General features: G+C 42.7%; 1 long non-coding RNA gene across 1 annotated transcript in view; it reads left to right on the plus strand.

Annotated features, from left to right (window-relative positions):
- The window catches only part of LOC139362417 (uncharacterized), a 39,009-nt gene extending 34,242 nt beyond the window's left edge, over nt 1-4,767 (plus strand). The window contains exons 2-3 of the long non-coding RNA XR_011621307.1: nt 2,500-2,652; nt 4,031-4,767. This is a non-coding gene — a long non-coding RNA (uncharacterized lncRNA). The remainder of the gene's footprint in view (nt 1-2,499; nt 2,653-4,030) is intronic.
- Nucleotides 4,768-19,984: the final 15,217 nt, after the last annotated feature.

The raw sequence follows: 19,984 nt of genomic DNA on the forward strand, positions 1-19,984 counted from the left end.
GGTATAATTACATATTTATATGTTTGACGTTTGCCTCTCCCAGACTGTAAGCTCCACTCAAGTGCTATGCTAAATGCCAGGGTATTATGGGTGCCTGATACTACCTGGCACAGCATAGGTGCCCAGTATTTACTGAATGAAAGAGTGGTTCATTTCCACTAATGTGGAAGTTTTGTTGTTTTCTCTTGTTTTGTTGAGGATCAACCATCTGTATCTTCCTGTTACATTCAATAATTTCTATAGCTATGGATTTGCAGCCTAGAGTCAAAAACAAGAAGGAATGTGAGAAAGAAGGGATTTTAGTCTGTAATTGGCCAATGAAAGATCAAATCCTGGAATGGAACTTCCTTTGATAAATTCACTCATTTAGTTTTTCAAAAAATGTTTACTGATCAAGTGCTATATTACTTGCACCGTAAAGTACAAGGGATACATCATGAACAAGATATAAATAGTCTCTGTCTTCATGGAGTAGAGAGAAAACAAAAGGAATTAAGCAAAGTTGTTGCGAGAATCAGCAGGATGATGAGATGGAGTGTAAGTAGGGCAGACTATGCTGATAGGGGGTCACAGAAGGCTGCCTTATACTGAGACCTGGAGGATGAGAAGCCACTGGTTGTATAAAACATAGACAGAGGGAACAACAATGCAAGAGCCTTAAGGTGGGAATGAACTTAGCATGTTGAAATGACAGAAAGGAGATGAGACTGGCCAGAGGACAGTAAGCAAGAGGCAAGAAGTGTAGGCTGAGATGAGTGGCCATGAAGAGCTCTAAAACTGTGCTAATGAATCTGGATTTTGTTGTAAGAGCAATGAAAGATTTTAAACAGAAGAGTGACAAGATTTGGTCTGTATTTTAGAAATGTTGCTGAGTAGAGAGTGGTTTACAGAAAGGTAAAATAGAGTCAAAGAGACAAGTGAATCTAATGGTAATAGTCAAACAAGAGGAATAGGGGCTTGACCTTGGGTTGTGACAGTGGGAATGAAGAGAAGTGGACGTCTGAGATTTATTTGGAGGTAGAACTGACAGGGCTTAGTGATGGATTGAGTGTAGAGGGTGAGGGAGAGGGAGAAATTGAGGATGACTCTAGTATGACAAACAGCCTTTTCTTTGAAGTAATGCATCTTTTCAATTTTCTACTGACTTGATCTACCCTGCTTTCCATTGTTATAAACCATTAAGGCTTTCAATATTCTCTCCTTGGCATCACTTAGTCTCCATATTTAGCATCTTAATTCAATAATGTACAATCTGTATGGCTCATATCTTGATCTTCACAGCTCATTGAACCCCTTTAAATGGCCTGCAACACACATGAATTAAACATGGTGGGCAAAGTGAGAGAGGCTCTAAGTGGCAGATATCCTGGCTCTTTCAGCCAAATATTCTGAATAGAATCCAGGTGGGGATTATTACTACAAAGTAATGCTCATGGCCACTGTCTCCCCAGGTATTTTCAGGAAAGATGGAGAAATTAAATTGTATCAAGGAGAAAAGGATTTGGGGAAATGAAGGAGGGAGAGAGAGAGAGACAAAATCTGAAATACCAGGGACTGCCTAATCAAGAATCTTGATGAATTTGAGATACTAAAATGGATAAGGTAATCAGTGTTTTGTTAAGCCAGGCTATGCATGTGTGTAGACACACACAGTCAAAGGGAAAAATAGAGGGAGCTGGGTGTGGGGAAATGAGACAAGTAACAGGAATAATGTGGCCACCATTTGTTGAATTTGTCATGCATTATGCTAAATCCTTCAGGCAACACATGCCATGTGGTCCTCACAAATCACCTATGAGGATTATCTCCATTTCACAGATAAGAAAACTGAGACTCATAAGGTTTCAGTGACTTGTTTGTAGAAAAGCGGCTAGTAACTGGTATAGCAAGGATTTAACTCCAGATTAGCACGACTGCAAATCCTGTTCAATCAGTTATACTACACTGCCTTCTTAAAACTGGTAAGGAAGCAATGGAAGGCAGAGGTGGCATGTAAAGAGAGGGAGAGAAAGCCTAAGAGGACAAATGTACTTGATATTGAAGAAAAAAAAAAAAAAAAAAAAAAAGAGTAGTTGACTAAAATGAAGGGGAATCTAACCTGAAGAAAAAAAAGTAAATTAGTGTATGACATGAGAGTGAATCAAATCTTATGAAATTTCTAGAGATGAATATGGTGTGTTAGCAGCTTCCCATTCTATTTCCCTGCTGGCTGTAGACTCATAATTTCTATCTTTATTGCTGTTTCTGCTCCCAGCCATGAAACTGTCTGTCTTGAGATGAGCCAACAGCACCTTACTCCTCTGACCCAGACCAAAGCTCACTCTGGGAATGAAGGGACTGGGGAAGATTGCAGTAGGAACCTTGATTCCCAAGTGAAGGCAATTCATGCCAGATGAAGGACCCCCAAAGGAGCAGCACTGAGCTGTAATTAGCTGAGATTTGTAACTTGGCACAAAAACTGCTCATGTTAGATATTCAATTTCCCTGTTCTTGTTCCAGGTTTTCAAAGAAATTCCCCTAGCATCCTTGTCACTCCTGCATTCCAGGGGACATTCCAGGAAAAGGCTGTTTTACCACTTGAGAAAGAGGACTAGAATAAGTGAAGGGTGTCTCATGCATCTGTGTCCTGAGTTCACCAATCTCCGTATATGGGTAAATATTTATTGAGACCCAACTAGATGGCAATTAATTGACTCATCGATATTATGTCATTACTACAGTCAATGTGGATGTACCACATCCCATACTAGACAGTGGAGCTACACAAGGAGAAACATGACAGATACAAGCCCTGTCCTCATGATGCATGCAGAGCTGGATAGATATGGAATAAGAAATTACAATTGCCAAGGTGCACTTACAGTGGAGGAGAAATAATAAGCATTTTGGTGTCAGAAGACCTCAGTTTATGCCTTTAGTGGTTCTTTGACCATGGCTAAGTACTTTGTAATCACAGTGAGTCTCATTTTCCTCATCTACAAAATGGAGATCATTCATTCATTCAACAGATGTTTATTGATTAGTGCTAGGATTACTGTAGCTTGAGTCACACGAGAAAGCCTCTTTGGAGATGGCATTTGAACTGAGATCTGATTGATGTGAAGACATCAACACGTAAAGGGTGGGAGTACAGGAGAAATATACCAGATGAAGGGAACAATCTTGCAAAGTCTGTAAAGTAGGAATGAGTGCAACCCTGTCTACCAAAGCCCATGGGCAGAACAGTATGAACTGCTAATCCAAGACTGATTTATTATTGTTTTTGTCCTCAATATTTTCACATGTCATTATTATTCTAATAGAATATACCCTACCCTTAAAGAGCTTCCTTTATACTTGGGGAGGTAACATCTGGAATATTTAGAGAGGAATATAAGATGATGGGTAGCAAAGTGCCAACTGGTGAGAATTCGAATATGCTGTGAAAGGTGGGGGCAAGGGGAGGTTAGTCTGGAAAGGATTAGGTGTATGCTCTTTGTCATGGGAGATACACCAGTGACTGTGGGTGAGCCAGAGATGCTCCAAGCAGTGGAAACCACAGATGCTGCCCTGCAACTGGTATCTTCACTTTTTTTCTTTTGCTAAACCTGCTCCAAGAGTGGAGGGGCCTCATTGTAGTTATGGTTTTGATGCCCTCTGGAGACATTAGCCTTGAGGAGAGCCCTTGTGGGGCATGAGGTGGCAGAGGATGAATCCAGAAAGAAGTAGGGGGGAGAATGAGAAAAATCAAGCGGGCCAATGAACCAACCCCAATAATTAGGCATTGGCTCATTTGGTTGATCCTTGGTGGCCATCAGAACTTAAGTTCTCTCCTGCCTTCTGCTCCTCTCTAGAGTGCTCAGGACTGTAGATGGCATGGCTCATGGGACTGGCTGTTTAATTCTGGCTTCATTTCAATTCCCAAGATTATTTTTCTTGCTGTAACCTGTGTTGAAGACCATATGGGCATTTCAGACATCCCACGCCCACAAACCAATAAATACAAATGAAAACAAATCAGCTCAAAATATGTTCTCTCTGTATCTTGCAGGCTCGACTCCCAGTGGCAACAGCTGGAGAGGAGGCAAGGAACCCTGGAACTGCCACCTGATAGGCTGTCTTCCTAGCTCCTCTCGCACTGGCAATCCTTTCATCACATAGGCCTTGTTTTGAAGGGACCTATCCCACCCACAGTGGTTTCTCACCTCTAGGAGGCCAAAAAGCTGTAGTCAACTGCTGTGGCATCAGGAACTCCAGTTCTTCTCAGAGGTGTTGTGAAGAGCTTCCCTTCCAACAGTACATGGCCTAAATACCAGGGAGGAAGTATCTGACTCTTCCCATCTTCAGTGAAACAGAACAACTGTTGTGGATGCAGTGGCTTTGCAAGGAGAGTGGCATTGTCTCTTGGTGAATGTAGTTGTTCAGGGCATGGGGAGGAGACAGGTTTAGTTTTGATGCATATATTTTCACTATTAGTTCTCAATAGTGAAAATCTTAATTCATAGATGAGCCAAGATAGGAGGGCATCTTCCCAACATAAATGAGACACGAAGACAGTTTAGGTAAAAAGTGAAATCAGCTTTATTGTGAAACTGTAATCAAAGAAGAACTGGCTATTGGTGCTACCACCTGGATTCAAGAAGGTGGACAAAATGACCTCAAAATCAACCCACAAGTACTTACCGAGCATCCACAGTTTGTCAGGTACTCTCTATTGTAAGTCTGTTTCCTCTAGAGCTGTGCTGTTACTCTAGAGCAGGGGTCAGCAAACTATGGCCCTTGGGCCAAATCTAGCCACCTGCTTTAGTCAATAAAGTTTTATTAGAATGTAGCCATGCCCATTCATTTACCTATTGTCTGTGCCTGCCTTCATACTACACTGGCAAAGGTCAGTAGAGTCATGAATCACGATGGGGATAAAGTTTGAGAAATGTTAGGCAATTTCCTCATGTGTGAACATCAGAAAGTGTACTTACACAAACCTAGATATATAGCCTACTGTACACCTAGGCTGTATGGTATAGCCTATTGCTCCTACACAGCATGTTACTGTTCTGAACACTCTAGAAAGCTATAACACAAAGGTGAGTATTTGTGTACTTAAACATAGAAAAGGCACATAAAAAGTATATAATATAAATATAAGGCATATTAAAAGTATTATAATCTTATAGGACTGCCATCCTATGCATGACCTGATGTTTACTGAAGTGTGTCATTAGACAGCACATGACTGTAATTGTAACAGAGACTATATGGCCCACATAGCTAAAAATACTTACTATTTTGCCCTTTTTAGAAAATTTGTTGACCCTTACTGTCAAACCTTGCATCTTGACAAAAAACTCCACAGTGAGGTGGTAGTTGTGGGGAGAGATGAGTAGAAAGGGAGAAGGGAAGTAATATGTATTTTGAATAGGTCCAGTAGTTAGGAACACAAGCCGTGGAGTAAAAAAGAACTGGGTTCAAATCCCAGCTCTCTCACTTACTAGTTGTGGGTTTGGGGCAAATTACTTTGCTCTCTAAATCTGAGTTTCCACATCTGTGAAATGGCTCTGACAATTATCTCGCAGGGTGGTCATGAGGATTGGAGTGATTAATGTAAGCACTGCCTAATGTATAATAAGTGCTCAGGAGGGGGAAGCTGTTATTTTTACCACTAATGCTGTATACCAGGCAGTAAGTTAAACACCTCATGTATTTAATCTCAGTTAATCCCTATGAGGTAGGTATTATTATTTCCATGTTAAGGAAGGGATCTATGGCATAGAACATTGCTTTAGGTCACAGGACTTGAAGGTGGCAAAGTGGTCTATGTGAACATACATCCTGTGGATCCCTAAGGAGGGAAAATGATATAACAGTCCCAAAGAGTCACAGTGGGGGCTGGGTAGGGTCCAAGGAGAATCAAACCACCTCTTTTGGAGCTCATGTCAGTGCCAGTCCCAGCCCCAGGAAGAAACTGAGTAGGCAAAGGGGCATGGGACTTATTGGAGGGTGAAGGGCAGAGTTCACTCTCCAGACTAAGGAGCAAATAGGCCTCAAATAGTTTTATTGTGAAAGATGGAGCAGAAGTGGCCAGAGCCCTGAGAATCTTTGAATCAGGTAGTTGATGAGGTCTGCTTTGGAACATGGGAAGGAATTGCATGGTTTCCTCCATTTCCTTTCACTGTCACCTTTAATTTCTACCCACGGCCTCCTCACATTATCCTGGGACTGCACAAGAAGTACCTGGGTTGGGAAGGGAAGGCTAGGGCTGAGATGAGGATGATGTTTAATAGTCACAGTGGATTGAGAACAGGGGAAGGGAGGGTGGCAAAGCTACCAGGTGGTGTCTTGAGTCTATATCATGCATATTTAAAGGCAAACTCCAGAAGTTTTATTCAGTTACTTGGGTCTATTGATGTCACTTGGACTGGATCAATATATCTTCCTGGAGAATTCAGAGGAGAAAAATCTATGTGGGACCTACTCTGTAGGGAGAGCACGTTGGTGCCAGAGTGACAACTCTGTGAGGAGAGTGTTAAGCACTCACACACTGAGGTCCTCGCTGTCTCCCTGGCTGGAGCTCTAACTTACCATCCAGATGGAATGAACAATGGGAAGGGGAGTGAATGCGTGGGAAGCTGTCATACATTTACACACAAAAGGATCCAGTATCAACTGAGCTCCTGTGATATGCCAAGCTGTATGCTCGACACTGGAGTCACAAGACTAATGAGGCACCATGACTGCTCCTGTAGGACAAATTCTGGTTTGTTTTGCCCCTGGGACAGGCTCCTAGGGAGATCCAGATGTCAGGGGCCCCAGTAGGGAAGGGGTGTGGAGCTGTCTCCTTTGCCAGCTGCTGCAGCAATACAGTAAAAGGGATAGTTTGTTTTTTCAAAGCCAGCCTCCTTCATTTCCAGGGTACAACACAACCTCCAGCACTGAGTCATCAGGGCTGTTCAGTCTCACATTTTTTCCCATCTCCTTTTTTTTTTTTTTTTTTCTGCACCCACAAGTGGGAGGGCTTCATTAAGCTAATTAAAAAGGCACCAGGGAGAAAGCATGACAGAAAACCACTTGGGCTTTCTTATGTGGCATAGGTGGGAGCATGGGCTCTGATTTCCTTTTCTCCAGTTTGGGCTGCTTCTGGTCCTGTGGCTGTGGGGTGGGGGTAAGGGCAGAAGCAGCAGCAAAAGAATGGAATGGGAGAAGACAGAGACCTTTCTCAAGCAGCTGAGCCAAAGCCCAGGCTTCCAGGCCCCGAGGCAGTCTCCATACCCCTTCCTCTCCCACTTGCACAATTTTCTAACATACTGCAAGAAGTATAGTCTGAAAATTGCTGATGGGCTTTGGAAGGAGCATGCCCATGTAGAGCTGTTGCTTGAGAGCCTTTATAAAATAAGATGTCACAGATTCCTCAGCCAATATGTGGAGCACCCACATGTTGGGACAGGCCTTTCTTATATTTAATCCAAATTTTTTTGTTGTTGCCCAAAATCACATGTTTCTTGGAGGGAAAGAATGGAACAGATTTGGCATCGTGATCATTGTTCTTGCTTGGCAACAACTCAGGAGGGCTTTTCCAGCCTGACGACTTGCTCCATTCTGGATGTGGCATAGGCTTTGTCCTGCAGTGGTTCACAGTTTGTAATGCAACCTCATCCAGATGGAGACTCCTTTCCTGGACCTGCAGGGTGGACAATGGAAAGAGGTGCAATCCTTGCTGTGGCACAGCTGGAGGCAGGGAGGCGGTAGGCTTCAGGTTGCCTCTTGGTGGCTGAGGACAGTCGTGTTTACTTTCTCTCCATCGTAGGGATCCTCCAACGGCTCGGCTCGCTGGCTTCCAATCTTTCCCAACCACCTCCCCTTAGCGCACTTCCTATCTAGCTTTTGGTCCCCGGGAGTAGGCAGTTGTTGGAGTGCCCCTCCATCCCTGAATGAGCCACACACCCACTCCAGGATTCTGCTAGCCAAGCTGCTGAAGCAGAGGGGGAAGGGGGTGAGGGAAGAGAGAGAGAGAACGCACAGATCTGAACTGTAAATTTCTGTGCTCTTTAAAGCCAGGTACTCAGACACTACATTGTCATTTTTCAGTGTTTTATTATGGAAATTTAAAGGCTTACACAAAGTTGAAAGAATTTTACAATGAAGAATTTTACAATGAAGATCTGTATACCCACTTTTCAGGTTCTGCCATTAGCAATTTAGTATATTTGTATTATTACATAATAATCTCTTCATCCTTTTTTTTTTTTTTTGAGACAGAGTTTTGCTCTTGTCACCCAGGCTGGAGTGCAATGGCTCGATCTCGGCTTACTGCAACCTCCACCTGCCAGGTTCAAGTGATTCTCCTGCCTCAGCCTCCTGAATAGCTGGGATTACAGGCACCCACCACCATGCCTGGCTAATTTTTTTTGTATTTTTTTAAGTAGAGATGGGGTTTCACCATGTTGGCCTGGCTGGTCTTGAACTCCTTCTAATCATCTACCAAACCACCTCAGTCCTACTCCAGACCCCAGAACAACTGAATCAGAAACTCTACAGTGGGAAAATGATATGTGGTTTAACAAACCCTCCAGGTGAGTGTTCAAACTAGAGAAACACTTAAATGTCTTGGTGCACTTCAAGATAAATTGAAGATATTGCTATACTTTCTCCTAAATACTTTATTCAATAATTATTTATTTATTGGTCACTTACCAGGTACAAGGCACTATTCTTAATGATAGAGACAGCCTTTCACAGCCTGATAGACTTAAAATAGCTGTCATTAATAGAGAAGAGAGAGCAGACAGGGAGGGAAGGGGAAATAGGAGGAGAAAGGCATATGGGCAGGAAAGCAAGCAAGTAAAGCAAAGCTGAAAAATTTTATGTGGTTATTGGCACATGCAAGTAACTAGAAGTAAATAGATCAGAAGCCCATTAAGTTTTAAGGGACTTGTAATATCAAGGGACTTTACAATGCTTGCCTAATGGGATTTATAAATTTGTCACAGATCAGGGAATGCTGTGTGCCATTTATTCTTCCTCGTTTTCACTGGGAATGATGACTACAGTTCCATTGTCCTTGTTCCATCTCTGAGTGCAGCTCAGAGGCCACTCTCCGAGGTGCTGAAACCAGCACCCATTAGTCTCTGCCAAGAACTGACCCAGCACGAAGCAACCTTAACTATTGGGTAGATGTTTAGGGCTCCCAGGCAAATTTTCAGAAATGACCTTCTTGGGATTTTTAAAAAACAAACTGCTCTCCAGGTTCCATCAAAGCACAGAGGGGAGGGAAAGAGAGAGGGACTGGGAGAGTGAGGACTTGAAATTGAGTTTCACTGTACTTCATTGTTTCACACTGAGTCAGGCAAATAATTAAGCCTAAATAAGTAGAACTGTCTGATAGCCAGTGAGGGGTATTTCTTATAAGTAGAAAGGTTTAGGTGAATTGGTTTTGATAGGTAAGTAAAAGGCTTTGTGACACTTTAGAGCGGTGAATTTTAAACTATAGTCCCTGGGTCAGCAGCATGAGCATCATCTGGGAACCAGTTGTGAATGCAAATTCTCGGCTCCCACTCCAGATCAACTGAATCAGAAACTATGGAACCAGGCCCTAAAATCTGTGTTTTAACAAACCCTCCAGGTAATTTTGGTGCTTGCTAAAGTTTGAGAACCTCTACATCTAGAGTGATGGTTCTCAACACTGGCTGCACTTTAGAATCACCTGGAGGCTTGTAAAAATATTGAGGCCAGGTACCAGCAGCATGCCTCAAAAACAGAATCAGAATATGTAAGAATATTTTTCAGGTTTTAGTGTGTTTTAAAAGTTTCATAAGTGATTCTAGTGTGCAGCTATGTTGAATCACTGCCTTAAATTTTTATTGAAAATACATAGAAACATCCACTGAATCAACAAGGGGCCACAACTCCCAGCACTGTGACTTCTGGCCACCAGCCTTGGCCTTCTGGGCCCTGAAGGCTTTCTGGGGTTTCTTGGAGACTGACTAGACCCATCATTGCTGCACAAGGACATCACACTGATATGAAGTAGGAGTGTACTGAGGACATTTGCATAGAATTGACATAAATAAGTGGGGTTTTGCCACCAGAGATTATAAACACTAATTTGTGGCATTGTTTGGATTGACATCATCGTATTACAGCTCTCTGATGAGGTCACCAGATTCTGATTCATCTCTGATTTTCCCATTCTGTCTCCCTTGATTCTTTGATTCTAAATGGAATGAGAGACACAGCCATGTGGAGTAGAAGTCATGAAACCAAAAGAATGTAGAAACTTTTCTAAGACATCTTGGGGAATGAGGATGGGGAGCTCTCAACATGTCACCTCTGGTTTTTGTTATTCAAGAAATGTGAACTCACACTTCTTGCAGCATGTGGTTGGATCTCCAGTGTGACAGGCTAAAGGGAAAGAAGATATGTGTAACTGTGCTTTGTAAACTATACAGAATTATATAAATGTAAAGCACTATTATAACTTTTTTCTTTTTATACTAGTTATGTAGTTAGAAGCCTGATCTGGTTCTAGAAGAATCTGAAAGCTGCACATTGAATGAAGGATCTTAGCAGCATTTTCATTATATTAGAGTTCTTAGGAGCTGTGGACTCTGTTGAAAGTTTAGTATTTCAGACCAGCCACAGTTTATCTCCCAGTCACTTCTCTGGGTTTTCTGTTTTCTTTTCTCCCTTTCCTTTCCCTTCCTTCCTTCCTTCCTTCCTTCCTTCCTTCCTTCCTTCCTTTTCCTTTCTTTCTTTCTTTCTTTCTCTCTTTCTTTCTCTCTCTTTCTTTCTTTCTTTCTTTTTCTTTCTTTCTTTCTTTCTTTCTTTCTTTCTTTCTTTCTTTCTTTCTTTCTTTCTTTCTTTCTCTCTCTCTCTCTTTCTCTCTCTCTTTCTTTCCTTCCTTCCTTCCTTCCTTCCTTCCTTCCTTCCTTCCTTCCTTCCTTCCTTCCTTCCTTCCTTCCTTCCTTCCTTCCTTCAGACATGGTCTTGCTCTGTCACCCACCATGCCATCGTGTTGGAAGTATACTGAGATACTGTCAAGAATACGTGTGCATTAAAAGAGACTTTCTGGAAAGGCAATATTTAACCCAAAGAAAGGTCTGTTTCAATGTTGGTGAGCTCTCCTTGGTCTTTACTAATGCATTTCTTGTCTGTATCAACTACTAGGCACCTCAATGAAATCATGGGCTCCCTCAGAGAAACTTCTGAATATTCTCCTTGGTTACCATTTTGTTTTGTATCAGATAGAAACAAATTAATATGCTGATTAACTGAGAGCCTGCAGACAAAAGTTCAGATATCACTGAGGGGTATATTTTGGGAATGAAGTCCTTCTTGAGCTAAAGTGTGCATACAAATAGCCATCACACAGCATAGAAAATGGAAGCTATAGGAGAGGCATCCTTCCTGTGGTAGGAAGATGAGATCATCCCTGTATTGAGGAATCGGAATATTTTGTGCTTCAAATGGGAGTTTGAGCTCAGTCTTACAGAATGAGTAGAATGTGGACCTGCAGAGGTGAGGGCATGGGCATTCCAGGCAAGCGCAATAGCATAAATAGAGGCATGGAGACCAGAAAGCTGAGGTATATAATGTGGAATAACCAGAGGTTCCACGTGACCAAAGGGAAGAATTCATGGAGATAGTGGAAAATAAAGTTGGAATGAAATGTTGGAGTCAAATTATGAAGGACCCTGAATATCATCCTAAGATCTATGGACTTTACGGATAGAGAGTGATATGACCAGGTTGAGTATATTCAATTTGAAGAATATGAGAAAGGTCCCATTCACTTGTAACATGTCTTCCTTTAGCCCATTAGAGTTTAATTTGAGTTTCCATTAGAAGTTAGTGCGTTTGGAGTAACAGGTCCTGTGGAGTTGATAGCTCCTGAATATAAATGTTTATTCACACATTAGCTTAAACTAGTAAAATGACCACTTTGTTTTCTAATAACAGATGAAAATTAGGCAACTGGGCTACATTTATGAAAAGAGGAGCTGTCCACTGAGGGCAGGCTTTAACAGGGCTCTCCAGTATGGTACTTGGGGCAACAGACTAGGAACAAGAAAATGACTGCAACACAGGAGGTAGCTGTGGGATAATATTTACCAATGTTGTTAACTAATTTACAATTGACAGATCAGTTTTACCTCCAATATTTCATTTTGTCCTCACAAGAACTTTAGGAGGGAGATGAGACAGTGATTATTTTACGAATAGGACATTGAATATCACAGAGGTCAGCTTTCCTGCCCAAAGGTGAGCTGACAGTATTTGGATTTGAGCACAAGTCTCTGGAATGTAATTGCACTTTTCACCATTTTGCAATGCTCACGTATTTCATACTCTTGCCAAAGGTCAGTCCATCAGGGAGTTAAGCCTTTGGTTCTTCCATTAAATGCTATCATGTAACTGAGACTGTAATCCTCAAAGCCATGGACATTGACACATCTCTGAGAGACAAAATCAAGGAGGCTCAGACAGCCCTAGCTCTTGGCCTCCTTCCATCTTTGAACTTCTGTTTATTTTCTACTTGTCAGTGGATTTTCAGAATAAACGGAGTATAAAGAAAGGATATGAGTGATTACAGAGAGCAAAAAAGGTATTATTATTTTAATAAAACACTGAATATTTAATATTATAATTATTGCTTAGGCATGTCACTGGCATTTGTAGGGAGAGGACTCTGAGCCAAACCATTGCTAGAGTCCTTATTGTGCAGTTATTAATGCTGCATGGCTCATGTGCTCATTACTCCCAAACCCCACGCAACTCATTGCTGGTTGGGTCTCTACTTTACACTTCTCCCCATGGAGAGTCTTGCTTCCTGAGACTGAAGTCTGGAGCCGGGAACAGATGCTTGGGGCCCTCATGACAGCTCCAAGGGATACTTCAGAAAGCTTGGAGCTGGTGTGTCAAGGAAGAAAACCCTTTGTTAAGCTCATCCTGGCACTTAAGGAGGCAGAAAAGAAGGGATTTGCCAAAACAGAGAAAAGTAATGACTCATACAGTAATAGTTTATAGAGTGTTTACACCAAGGTTATCTCATCAGGTCTTCACAACAACCTGAGGAGGCAGGCAGGGCGGATAGAACCTTGAGGAAACTGAGGCTCAGAGAGGCTAAGTGCCTTTCCCAAGCCATTTGACTGGAGGACATTGAGGCTGGTATATGAACTTGGGGGGCCTGAGCCTGGGTCTGTGTGCTTTCTGCTACATCATCCTGCATCTCTAGAAAGTGGAAATTGTCCAGACTCAGAAAGCATTCTTGTCCAATTTCAATGGCCTATGGTGATTTCATTTTGAAACATTGGCAGGGTGCACCCTTAGTTCTAAGCTTAAAGGTTCAGCTGTGGTGTGTACCATCTCTAAGAAGCTCTCCTTCCTAACCCTTGCCTCTTGGCCTGGGTTTAGTTGTCCCTCCGCTGTGCTACCACCCTAATCTTTGCCTCAATTGTAGAACTTATTACTTTTGTTTACTTACCACTTGTTTATTTACTTGGTAGCAGCTAATCTGTGAGTTGCTCTGGATCTGGGTCATATTCCCTGTTTCTCTCTGGTGCTCAGAACAATGCCTAGGATGTGGTTGGTGGACAATACAATGGAAATTGAATGAAATTAAGCCAAACAGTAGAAGATAACTCCAACTGCCCTTGTCCAAATCCTTTGTTCCCGCATGGAGTTAGACCCTCTCTCTCTGCTCAATTTTCATGTCTCCTACTGCCCACTCAGAAAGGATCCATTGCTCCCACTCATCCTGAGGCATGAGTGACTGAGAAGGCTGAATGCTGGGTCCCTGCTTGTGGTGTTTGCCAGTGTAGAATTTCCAGCACTGGAAGCCCCAATTTTTGGTGGTGATGGTTGTAGAGGGTGTTGGAGAAGGAAGGCTGATGTTTCCCTGATGTACCATTGCGATGCAAAGTGGCCAGGTGAAGGGCGGCATCTCTTACCTGTGAGAGCTTTTGGGTGCTTCTGTCAGAGCATGCTGTGAATGCATGTGTAAGTGTGGATGCTGTCATGAATCCTTGAGCTCCTAGAGTGAGAGAAAAAAAGTGTGAAGATGAACCACACATGGTCTACTTCTCCAGAGTCAACACCATTAAAGGAAGGGCCCCAGAGGGAAGACACCTGATCAGTTGGAGCCAGTCACCTTCCTCGTGCCTCCCTCTCCTCAGCCCTCTCAGTCCTCTCTTCTTTCTGACACAATGGGGAAGGCCCTGGCCAGAGATTGTATCAGTCTTGAATTTGGGAAATGATCTAATCAGATCAATATCGAGCTCCCAAATGAGTCCAATAAACTTCTACAGTGCAGAGGGCAACATGGGCACAGAGCAGGCTGGAAGAAAGGACTTAATAGATAACCTGGGACAGAGAGCTTGGCGCACCATTCATTTGTTTCCCATGGCACCATCAAATTTGAATGCCCGCAATGTCTGCTCAGGTCACTCATTCTTCTGTCCTAGGCACGCATACTCTCCTGCTCACAGGCACATTTGTTCACTATTGGTTCACACCATTTGGTGCATACTCTCTCTGTGTCAGGCACTGTGAGGAGTGCTGCATGGGGTAAAATGTGCTGCGCTGTCCCAGGACACCATCTGCACATCTGCTCCTGCCACTATTCTCATCTTTGCTTAGGTTTTAAGCTCCTGAGGGCAGGATGTAAGTTCTAACAATCTCTGTCTTTCTCTAAATACCTCATGCAATACTTTACCCTTAGATCTTACATATATATTTCCTGAATGCGTAAATAAATAAGTTAATAGATAAAGTGACATGGCCTCTATCTCTAAGTAGTTCATAGTCTGTCAGGGAAGAAAATATCTAATTCAATGGGTTCCAGATCCCACCCGATTTTATGATTCTGTTTTTATGAAATATCTACAATACAATGCAGAATGCAATCCATTCCATACAAGTATATGTATCTTCACAGGAGAGAAGAAACTCAGTTTTCATTCAACCAATTATTGAGTATTTGTGGTATTCCAGGCACTCCTGAATTATTGCTTCCTTTCATCATCTTTTATTCAGGGTGCAGTATAGTTTAATAACAGTAGATACTGTTCATCAAGTCTTGCTATGTGCTAGGCAATAGGCTGAACTCAGTGTGAATGATCTCCCTTAATCCCCATAACAAGCCTTTGAAATAGGTAGCATTATTTCCCTACATTAGAGATGAGGCAAGTGAGGCTGAGGGAGAGTAAATAACTTGTCCAAGAGAGATGGTGTCAGTTACTGCCCTCATAGGAGTTTAAAGTCCTGTTTGACATCAGTCCCTGGGTGTTGAATCACTCTTTCTGGGATGTGTATGGGCTCTGGGACATGTCCTACATCTGATTCCTGGCCCCTTACTTTTTTTTTTTTTTTTGAGATGGAGTCTTGCTCTGTCGCCCAGGCTGGAGTGCAGTGGCTGATCTCGGCTCACTGCAACCTCTGCCTTCTGGGTTCAAGCGATTCTCCCGCCTCATCCTCCTGAGTAGCTGGGACTACAGGCGCATGCCACCATATCGGCAAATTTTTGTATTTTTAGTAGAGACGGGGTTTCACCATGCTGGCCAGGCTGGTCTCGAACTCCTGACTTTGTGATCCGCGTGCCTTGGCCTCCCAAAGTGCTGGCATTACAGGCGTGTGCCACCGCCTGGCCTTGCCCCTTAGCTATGTAATCTTGAGAACCTCATCCTCTCTGAACTTCAATTCCCTGACTTGCAAACCAGGGATAAGAACCACTACCATGAAAGATTGTTGTGAGGATTAAATGAGATAATCTGTGTATATGCTTGTCACATAGTAGGTGTCAATACATGTTGGTTCTTTAAAAAAAAAAAAATAGGGTAACTTTCAAAAAATGAACCAGCAAATAACAACTTGTCCTTCAAACCTGCCCTGTTGGATAACCCTTCTCTGCCCCTGGACAGATTCTAAAGCTTTTCCAGTCACTTTCAGATATTAGAAGTTTTATTTACAGGTATTAAAAAGGCCAGGTGGATCTAAATCAATACTTTCATTTCACATCCAATTTAAGCTTTTCTCTTCCCTCCCAACTCAGGGCCTACTCATGCTCAGCCGCCTGCGGTGGGGTGGAGGGTGGCTATTTATTTCTTACGCTCCCTATTCCATCTCATCCCCCCTACTGGCCACTGCCTGGGGCTCTTGCAGGGCCGGGTGAGAGGAGAAAGCAGAGAGAGGGACACATCTAACTAGACTGGTGCTGCTGCAGTTTGGTAGCAGGGACCTGTGCAAGCTCTTTGGGTGTCCAAATGCTGGCTCTTTCCTTCATGGGGTGCTTTCATGGGTCTTTTAAAGGTTTCCCTCGCTGTTCTCTAACATGAGGACTTCTGGATGACCTCCGATGACTTCTCCTAAGCTCCTTCTGCAGGGTCACGCCCCCTACCCCAGCCCCTCTGCTGGGGTCACTTCATCCCAGCAAGCCGTCCTTTAGGGCAGGTTCTTCTTAAGATAACTCTAGTCTGGCTCTTATTGTGACATCTGCTTGTCCCAGGGAAAGCCCCACTAGACTCGGGCCTCCAGGTAGCTCTGACAGGCAGCTCCAGCCAGGCCTGACCTTCTGCTGCCAGGTGAGGATCAGATGCCAGTCCCTAGTCTCTGTGCCCCTCAAACTCCGCAGATGTAGTTTAGGTTCTCCAGAAGCTCTTTCCCTGCTTTGCTTCAGCCTTATGGAGTGAAGGTTTCCTTCTGCTCATTGCAGACGGCCTGCACTTTCTAAACATGATTCTCTGCAAGACTGAGGTGGGGGACAGGACTCCTTACTAAGGTAACAAGTCGCAGGAAATCTACTCTCTGAACCGTCCTTGATTTACCTGCTCTTATTTATGGGACTGAAGCAGGTGATGGGGTGAGGGTCACAGATGGAATTTTCCTGCCTAAACCCTGAAGATGAGATGTGTCTAAGCACTCTCTTAGAATGTGTGGGCATTTCACCATCACTTTTCTCAGCTTTGGAGCCTCAGCTCAAATTCCAAGACAATAAAAAAAAATTCCATTTAACATACTGCTATAATTCTCATACCCAGCCTGCCCACCCCCCACTTCTAATCAGAGTAACAATGTACATAGTTTTAAAAGTCAAACGGAATTCACAAGATTAATAACAGAAGAAAGCAGTTGCTTCTCCTATTCCTCCTAACGCTGTGTCCCATTTCCCAAAGGCAAACACATCCAACTTTTTCTATTTCTCTTGATAATTACATTTTTATTTCTAAATAATGTACACGTGTAACCAATTCTGGATTTAAAACTTTTTACTTATTATTTATTGCCTTCCCAACACAGAAGAGGAGAATTACATCTTCCACTACCCTCTCTCCCTCCACCCACCCTACCATAAATATTTCCTTCCCCCAATCTTTCTAATATATTTAATAATTTTGATTAAATAGTGTATCTGTTATTGTTGCTATGCAAATTTTAACAGTCAAGCTGTAATGATTACATTTCCGTTCTTGAATAATTTTTTGTTTTCACTGGGATCAATCTTTACTCATTTTGGTTGTTTGCTTAATATGTAATATATAAATAATTCATCTTCAGACTCCTTAACAAAATTATCAAGCTCCCCTCAGTAAAGTTGAGCACATGAGGTAGTCTTTGCGTCCTAATGAGTTCTTCCTAGGACTAATATCCGCCAGGAGCCTTCAGCCAGCCTTGTCCCTGGGCTGCTCACCCTCCAAGGTTCACTATACTGCTATGACCTTGGCATTTCCCTTCACTGTCATCCCAAGAAATCATGCCTTTGAACTGTTTAGATCTTCTGTTTCCTGGACTTGTTATCTTTTTCTTTTGATGTATTTGTGGCTTTTTTTTTTTTTTTTGAGAGAGAATCTCACTCTGTCCCCCAGGCTGGAGTACAGTGGCACGATCTCAGTTCACTGCAACCTCTGTCTCCCAGGTTCGAGTGATTCTTCCACCTCAGCCTCCCGAGTAGCTGGGATTACAGGCACGTGCCACCACACCTAGCTAATTTTTTTGTATTTTAGTGGAGACAGGGTTTCACCATGTTGCCCAGGCTGGTCTTGAACTCCTGACCTCAAGTGATCCACCCACCTCGGCTTCCCAAAGTGCTGGAATTACAGGTGTGAGCCACCATACCCTGCCTGTTTTTCATTTTGATGGCGCTTCCTGAGAAAGATTCATGGTAGATCATCCTTTTTCTAGACCTTGCTGGACATGTAAGACAGAGTAAGAGAAAGTTTGCTTGGCTATTGAATTCCAGGTTAGATGCAATTTGTTTTTTCTCTTGGAATGTTAAAGATAATGGTTTATTATCTCCTAGCTTCTAATATTTTTTGTAGATGTATCAAATGCCATATTGTTATCTGATTTTTTAAATGTACTCTGAAGTTTTCCTCTTTATCTTTGTTCTAAAATTTCATGAGCATGTGTCTTGTGTGGTTCTTTTAAAACTCATTATATTAGGCACATTCTCTATCCTCTCATTCTTTCTCCGGAAGTTCCAGTAGCTGGATATTGGACCTCTAGATTGATTCCCCACTTCTAAAAAAGAAAACTTTCCATCTGTTTGTCTTCTTGTTTCACTATCAAAACAATTCCTCACTTCGTCCCCAATCTATTAAAACTTTTATTTATGCTACTATATTTTTAATTTCCAAAAATTCTCCTGTGCTTTCAATTTTTTGTAGTGCTCTGCTCTTGTTTCACGGATGCAATATCTTATTTTTTGGGAAATTGTTTTAAAATAGTTCTTTTCTGTTGTATACATTGTCTCTGTTTCCTTCAAGTTTATTGTCTTTATTTGTTTCTTTGGACTCTGTTTTCTAATATGTAGATGCTCAGTCTCCATGTTTTCAGTAAGATTACAGGGCTAAGATTACTCAGCCCTGCCCTCAGTGGTGTCTGGTATCCTCAAGTTCAAAGTCTTATTGAAACTTTTCCAGGCCAAGAGTTTCAATAAGAGTTTGAATTTGAGGATACCGACTTGGGAGGCTGAAGTGGGAGTATCGCTTGAAGCCAGGAGTTTGGGACCAGCTTGGACAACATAGCAAGACCCTATCTCTAGAAAACAATTTAAAAATTAGCTGGGTGTCATGGTACACATGTGTAGTCCTAGCTGCTTAGGAGGCTGAGGCAGGAGGATTGTTTGTGCCCAGATGTTTGAGGTTACAGTGAGCTATGATCTCGCCACTGCACTCTGGCCTGGGTGACAGAGTGAGTCCCTGTCTCTGAAAAAGAAAATAGATAAATAAGCTTCTCCAATGCACAAACTTTACTCAAGGCTTACGCAGGGTGGTAGAGGTGCAGTTGCCTGGCATCTTGGACTGGAAGGAGATCTGAGAGTGTAAACTTCTTATATAGATTTTAAAAGACCCTCCTGTTTTTAGCCCCATCCCTCACACTTGCCTTCAGAGATCTCTGGAGGCTATCTAGGCTTGATTCTTTTTCTGGCTTTCTGGTGGTATCTCAGCATGATTAGGAAAACATAGCCTTTATGTACTGCATTATATTAGGCAGCTCAATCCCAGGGACAAAGGAGTAAGGGAAAATGGGAGTAAGACAGGGGTAAAGGAGAGCAAACACAAAATGTGTTCCTGTGCTGGCCATCACTCAGTTAAAGAGCCACTGACTGCTGCAGTGGAGTCGGTGGCTTTTAAATATGACTGCACCTTGGTATAATCTATGTGAGGGAAGGAAGAGGGATGAATTTACTTACTAGTCCCATGATCACACTGGTCAAAAGTTCACCTAAAGGGAGTTAACTTCTCAAAAGTTCCGGGTTATGCAGGACGGGCACTGAGCGAGTCCGACAGTGTCAACAGGGAAGCTGCAGGGCAGCACAAACATGAGGTGAAGTACTGGTGGCTGGTGCCTGCATGAATCTGTTTAGATCCCATGCACAGCTGGTTATGACATAATACATGGTAAGGAGTAAGTGGCAAAAGGCAAGACCAGGAGGTTGTGAAGTGATGCGTAGGAGGCATTTGATGTGAGTGGGGATCAACTTGCCTCTCATTGCTTTCTCACCATGGAACTTAGG

This window comes from Macaca nemestrina, chromosome 1 (assembly GCF_043159975.1).
Source record: "Macaca nemestrina isolate mMacNem1 chromosome 1, mMacNem.hap1, whole genome shotgun sequence".
NCBI classification, from domain to species: domain Eukaryota; kingdom Metazoa; phylum Chordata; class Mammalia; order Primates; family Cercopithecidae; genus Macaca; species Macaca nemestrina.